The sequence below is a fragment of the Varroa jacobsoni genome, unplaced genomic scaffold, assembly GCF_002532875.2.
Source record: "Varroa jacobsoni isolate VJ856 unplaced genomic scaffold, vjacob_1.0 scaffold_1169, whole genome shotgun sequence".
Lineage (NCBI taxonomy): Eukaryota > Metazoa > Arthropoda > Arachnida > Mesostigmata > Varroidae > Varroa > Varroa jacobsoni.
In genome coordinates this window covers 173,581-180,519 of record NW_019214071.1, presented here as the reverse complement: position 1 = coordinate 180,519, position 6,939 = coordinate 173,581, and the positions used below count along the sequence as shown (strand labels likewise).

At 42.5% G+C, this 6,939-nt stretch overlaps 1 long non-coding RNA gene across 1 annotated transcript in view; it reads right to left on the bottom strand.

Annotated features, from left to right (window-relative positions):
- Positions 1-694: 694 nt before the first annotated feature.
- Positions 695-6,939, bottom strand: part of LOC111267325 (uncharacterized) — a 50,337-nt gene continuing 44,092 nt past the window's right edge. The window contains exon 3 of the long non-coding RNA XR_002684533.2: positions 695-1,590. This is a non-coding gene — a long non-coding RNA (uncharacterized LOC111267325). The remainder of the gene's footprint in view (positions 1,591-6,939) is intronic.

Sequence of the window (6,939 nt, the reverse complement as noted above, 5' to 3'; positions counted from 1 at the left end):
TTCCCTGCAGACATGACATCAATCTGATCTCCGTGCAGTACATTGTAGGACAGCCCTTTAGGCGAACATCAACAAATCCCACTAGTCCTGCACACGTTTTCCTCTATACGTCGCAAAGGAAGGGACGATTTCTTGCTGTAATCAACATTTGTTCCTTGAACTTGTAAATCTACTATACAGCCTCATATAAAACGCACGCGCAACTGATTCCACTAGCGACATCAGAGCCTACAAGTTCCTGTGTGCCAAAAAATAGAAAATGTATACCAGAATTGTACCAGAGAAAGAAAACGTATAAACAATATTGCTGGAATGGATTCCGTTCAAAAGAATGATCCCCTCTAAAGTAGGTATCGAGTTCGGCCACGAAAAAAGCGCAGGACGGTACGACGAACGTATAGGCAAACAACGGCAAAGAAACATACAACTAGGTATGCGTATATATTAAAGGTAATTGAAAAAAAAAGACTAAACAAAAACGAAGGCCGCCTAAGGTGAGGGTCATAATGAAACATTTTTTATACGACAATAATAATATATAGGTATTGAGTAACCCAGTTGCACAATAGGTATCGTAAATTAATGGCATGGTACTTTATGGCAAGGTAGCTGAGATAGTGGACGTCTATGATCTGTTAGGAACAGAATTCGGAAAAAGCGATGTGACTTTGAGTTTGAATTAAGCTGGTTTATTAATAGTGTACAAGAAATTACAGAAATCCTCAGCAGTGTAACTGGAAGCGAAAGATGTTTTCAACTTACTAGCCGTAAAACACAGAGCTCAGTTTTAATAAAATGAACTCCATTAGTAAAGCTAACGCTAAATAGACACCATATTCTGCAAGTAAAAAATAATTATACCTTGTGAATATTGTTATTATTGCACTAATCTCAATCGATTTCAATTAAAATTCTAAACTCAAATGAAACTTCAAGCATACATGGAGTGTGCCCATGTTTCATAAAGCTCAATGAACGCCTACTTTACATGGTAATCCTTCTTGGTTATTGTTTTGTAGTTTTCTTAGTCTTAATTCGATCAACTTTCTTACTTCTTGAGCCTTGTATCTATATCAATTGAAACCAACATTTTCGTCAAGCTAGCGCTCCTCATCGTTACAAATAGCAACGATCATTGGGTATTAGGTTAGAAAGAATCCTTGCCGTACGATAAGGGGCGTCTGAGCGGGCGTATGTGTATGTGCGATCCTATTACTCGTCGCTTCGATTAAGCTAGTACCACTACGAATTCGTCGTTATCGGCTGACCGCAGGTTTTTCGGACATCCGCTCCACTGGTAGAGGAACAGGACGTGAGTGCTACTTTTGCTCTTATCCGTCACTCACATACACCTACGCAGTTCACGTTCGGCTATCTCAAGTCAGGCCCCATTGAGGCTTGTGCTTACGAGAGGTCGCCGGTGCAGATCAGTGCAGGATGGTTAAATGGTAGCAAGTTTTTCTGAACCTGAAGGCCATAAGAGACAGAAAGAATTGACATATAACTCCGTACATGACTGGTATTTGCTTTAGGGGTGGCCGACGGACGCCGATGAGAGCCAGGTCGGCTCGAAGCTTCAAACAAGTAAGCCTAAAGCAGAGACAAGCAAGAATAACAACAACAGGTAAGATGACACAGGCACTCTATCATGTACACGTTATAAAGCATATCATCGCTTACTGGTCAAGACTTTTGGGTGCAGTATCAATGGTGGCAAGAAGGCAACGATCATTCGACAGAATCGGTCCTTAAGAAGCGCGCAGGACAGAATGAAGGGAGCGTAGTGTGGGTAACACTGAACGAAAAAGCGAACTTGAGAGTGTGACAAAAAAGGTAAGAAAGACTGTTGACTACTTCGTAGTTCATGGTCAAAAGGATACCGCACCAGTTGATAATACGAAGGGTGATGAAATAACCTGTGCCTGGACGAAGTGCCATCATCGAGTATAAGGTAGAGGTGAAGCTGATGTGATGCAATGAAAGGGATGGAAAACAACACCCATTCTATTATACAGTGGCTGAATATTTTAGGAAAGACCTACTATAATAGCTACAGGAGAAGTTTACTAAGAACACACAAACTGTTTTTTGAATTGTGTATGTTAATTTCACTATACGTGTAATAATGAGCACAGGCTTATTGCTATACTCAGCATAATAATTTCGACAGGCGGATTCTACGTTCATATCTAGATCCATTACTTCAAAAAATAAGCCGTGCTGGGCTTTGCAAATACGAAACAACTTAGTTAGCTCGTTATGATTCTTAGTACAGACAGTTCCGCAACCCCGTAACATATCATATAACCTTAGTAATTCTTATACAGCCGATACTCACAGCGGTACTGCGGCCAACTTAGGCGAGACTAGTATTGCTTACACCTGCGGTTAACTTGGTCTAAATGGACCATCTCCCCCTACAACAATTGACCGTATGTAAATAAACAGAAGGTGTTCAAAAGGGCATTTCTTTCCCTCAGCAGCTCCGTTCGTCCCGTCGTTCTGTTCGTTACGCATGCATAGCCATTTCTGGCTCTATGATCAACATCATCATTATCATTAGCTTAACGGAGGCAAGGTCATCGCCAGCGAGCAGCTTCGAATCACCCCTTATACCACATGTCTGTCATCACGGCTGGCTAGTCAAACCAAAGTCAATTTCTTCTTGGAGAAAACAACAAGTCTAGCAGCGCGGACGAGTCTAGCCTAACTTGCACAGCCTTGACATAAAATAAGAGGAACGTTTTTCCATTGAGCTTCCATGTGTTCCTAGACCTTATGACGATAACACCCTACGGTCTCTACAGGACTTTGCCGCTTAGGGCGGAGTACCATGGTTCAGGCAAGTGGGGAGTTCCTGGTAGCAGCAATGGCGAATCTAGTGATGTGCCAGCAGGGCGTCCTGTAGTGGGACACCATAATATGAGCGCAAGCGAAACGGTCGGCTCGTTTGCACCAGGATGGCAAGACAGACGGGCTGCGTTTCTCTTTTCTCGCTCTAGTATGCAGCCGCAACTTAGATAGAGGCAGGGACTTGCCTGCCAGCTAGCCGACCAGGCAGCCCGCCATAACCATAACTTCATAAAGGAGATAAAGACGTAACAGGTCGAGTTAATCTTCATAAACGCTTATATTAGCCGGCGAGCCCTTTGGTTCATGGCAAGACCTATGGACGCAAAGAGCTACTACCATACGTGCCAGCATATGGGAAAAGTCTATTGCGTTGAGCGCTGTGTCCACTGAACGGACAGCTCGTCCAGCAAAGCAGGGAAGTTCGCCAAAAGTTGGCAAAGCACGCGCTGCGGGGTGCCACAAGGAGTCCACGGAGAAGCGGCAAAGTCAGCTGCCCTGACCTTTGGCTCCCACTGACTTCCTACCAATTCTTATCGTGCAAAAGAGCTAGAACACGAACAACATATGTATGAATCTAATAAGAATAACTATTATGCTCGGGGAGCTGAACGTTCAGGGATTGTAGGATATCTGAAAACTCAATACTTATGCATTTTACAGACAGGAGGTGTAAAGCCGTTTAATAAACAAACTTCACTTTGAAAGCGTCGAAGTTCATATACTAACAGGTGTGCTGATATTTAAGTACAAAGACATTGCAAAATCGTGCAGCAGAAGTACACAAAGTAACTCTAGAGGTGCTTCAGTTTATACGAAGCTTCCGGTGAATTCAAAGTTTATCAAGGACAGCATAATTTTTAATAACCGGCTTCTGATTGTGTTTTCTGCTCTATGGTTCCTTTCTATTAACAAGTGTTGCGGCTCGTAATTACGTCCGTGGTGAACGTGGTAGACCGCCACAAACTCTCTTGTTTAGTACGAAACAGACCATATCTTTAAAAGAATATCACGGTTAAGTCACCTAAGTGCCCAAACATTATGGTTGTATGATAGGTTGATAAAACAACGATTTTATATGACTCTAAAGGTTGCCAAACAAAACAAAAATTCTATTTTTAGTTTCTGTTCTGAGGTTGCTCGAAATTATGGTGCCAATAGGCCGTACATCCCGCCTAGCTAACAACGATTTAATTCTAAAACATGCGTTCTTTCAGATAGGTACAACCGTTTCCTGGTTGTCCCGTAGTTCCACTGATTTACTGCTAGCAATTTTTGTTTCAGTCTTAAGGAAAGTTTGCTGTCCATTGGCTGTTATACAAAGGTGAACAGGCCTCCACAGGTCAAAAAATCGTAGGGTAAATTGTAAATAGGCTATTTATAGACTCATGATAGTCAGGTCGTATCTCGTTTCTAACCCCAGAAATTTATCTGAGCTAAGATTGCTATTGTTTTCAGTTAATAATAATAAAAATAAAGCTGTTGGTTTGAGAACTTCGTAAGGTAATAACGGCACAAAGTGCGTAGTAGATGTAGATATCAACTGGAGTTCACAAAAATAGCTTTATGATGTGTTTATTTTCAAAAAAAGTCCCACCTTCTGGTTGCTTGACCTGATTTTCATCACAGTTTGACTAATCGTTGCGTCACTTTGCCATTCAGTGTCATCCTACTCATTAGCAGTGAAGTTTAACGCAGCTTACACATCTCTTCCTAATGTTAGGGTTCTTCAGAGAGGCACGCTGTCAAAATAAGCGAAACGAACTCATGATGATGAAGTCGAAGGAATCCAGCACCCGATCATCTCTGAATCTGTGTCTATAAAGATTCGATCTGGTCGTAATCTTGCCAGTGTTCCATGTCTCCGAAGCACCTCGCGACTTCTTATTCCCCCAGATCAGTGTTTGCTATTCTATAGGACTGAAGAAGAGACAGGGACTTCTATCCAAGTTTCTGAGCGTCCCTGTACTAAAAGTAGGAGTAAAACGTGATGAATGTACCGGCTGGCCGGGGGCTCGCTTAATGAACTGTTTCGGGTTCACTAGTAGCAGACGCGACCTCGGCAGTGTCGCGCTGGTCAAAGACAATAAGAGCTATCAGGATGAGGTAGTTCCTCATTCATCTTTGTCTTACATGCGCCTCACCTCTATCACAGAATAGTAAGACTGCAGTTTCAGCCGGCTCTATCAGATTGATCAGTGCCGGTCGAGTAATGCTTGCCAGATTATAACCGGACGTCAGTAAGCTAGTTTTGCCCAAAGCGGCTCGGCGCATTCGCTGAACGACGAGCGAGGGCATATGCACAATGGCCGTCTCGAATCATGTCCATTCTGTGCCAGTTACCCTCTCGCGACCGTCTGTGTATGTACGTTTGTGTTGATTTGTTAAATAACCTTTATAGCATAATCTGCATTGTGCTGAGATGAAAAGAATGCGAGAAGGTTGCTAGATATAAAAAACGATTATGAACTCTGCTGTATTTCTGGCTGCAAACATCGTATGACCGATATCCTAGCTAAAAAACACTGAATATTTTCCTTTACATCATAATATGTAAGTAATATGCATAGAATAAATATGTACTTACCGGCTTAAGGAGCCGGCAGAAGCTCAGAAGTAAGAAAATAAGAATTTAAAAGACAGTCATATGACTGCCTTATAAATCACTCAGACTTAATTCGGCTGCTTGCAGATATAAATTTATCTGAGAAACGTTCTAGCATAAGTTTTAACGAAGGCGCAGATCTTCCTAATTAGATGCATGCCACCTATAGAAGCAACAACCGTAGCGATTTTCCATTCAAGATGGAGTCTACCCTGAGTTAACTGAAAACGCAGTAATTCCTTTGAGACTTATCTATTCCAGTCAATGGCATGCATCTGCTATTTTGACTAAGCACCAACTACGGGTCCCATTATGATTCTACATGTTGGTGCGCTAGGGCACAATAGCTGAGTTGCGACTGGCTCCACATCAACGTTTGGCGTATGAACTACCACTGTCTTTTTTAACTCGGATCATTCTTCTAGTCGACGGTGAACACCCGCTGAAGGAGCTCAGAAGTGAGAAGAAGCTTTGGGGAACCTAGCTGCGTGTGTAAGTTGTCTCACTTGTATAGACGTATAAGGCAACTGATACTTATCGTTCTGCGGTTAGTCAATGGCCGATCGGCGAGGATCGTCATGTAGTGAAGCATCTTCGAGTCGCGACCAGTACTTTGTCGTCAACGCCATTGAACTATGTGGCATCGAAGGAAATCCTCGCAGCTGTTGCGGGTCCATCTAGCAGCCAGCAATTCTCTTCTATCATCAAAAACGATTCAATGGCCTGGCGATTGTTGAACCGGCCGAATAGGCTCGTTTTGCTTACTCGGGCTCCTAAGGCGGCGGTCTACGAACTACTTCCGAGGACAGCGATCGGGAGCATTGCACCAGCGTTCGTGATTAGTCCGTCTTCGCGTGGGGTCTTCAGCGTCGGTACCGTCATTCTCATGGGACAGTCTAGTTCATCATTGCTTATTGGAGACGCTAAGCGATAGTAGCCAGTGAAGGATTAAAGCTGCTATACATCTCTGCGTATACTGGACGTTGTCACTGTCGTGTCGCCTTTGCTGAGTTGGCAGAATCTGTTATTTCGGGGTAACCAATCAACGAAGGGGATCGATGTAAGCGTTTTACTCCGAACCGGTAGTGTGCTATTCTTTTCTGGAATACTATTGCATATTGAAAGACTGTGATGATTTCCAACTAACCCTTTCTACTTTTTGATGTGAAAACATAGAATTAAAATATTGGTCTACGATAAATTTTCTCAATACGCTGTTGTTCATAACTGTGATTAATTAACTGCTGAGTTTGCGACAGCGAAATTTTTACTTACCTTACGAAAGAGAAGCAAAGTGCCTGCAGTTTAATAAAGACCAATATTTTCGTCGTAAATGCTTTGAGGTGTTTGGTACCTCACGGTAAGACCGAAAAAATACACATTCTTAAAATATAGAGATGGTCGAAAGTTTATCTTCTTTTTGTGTACATTGACGATTGGCAGATTCATCAGTTTAAGTAATATTCAGTCAATTTTTTCAGTGT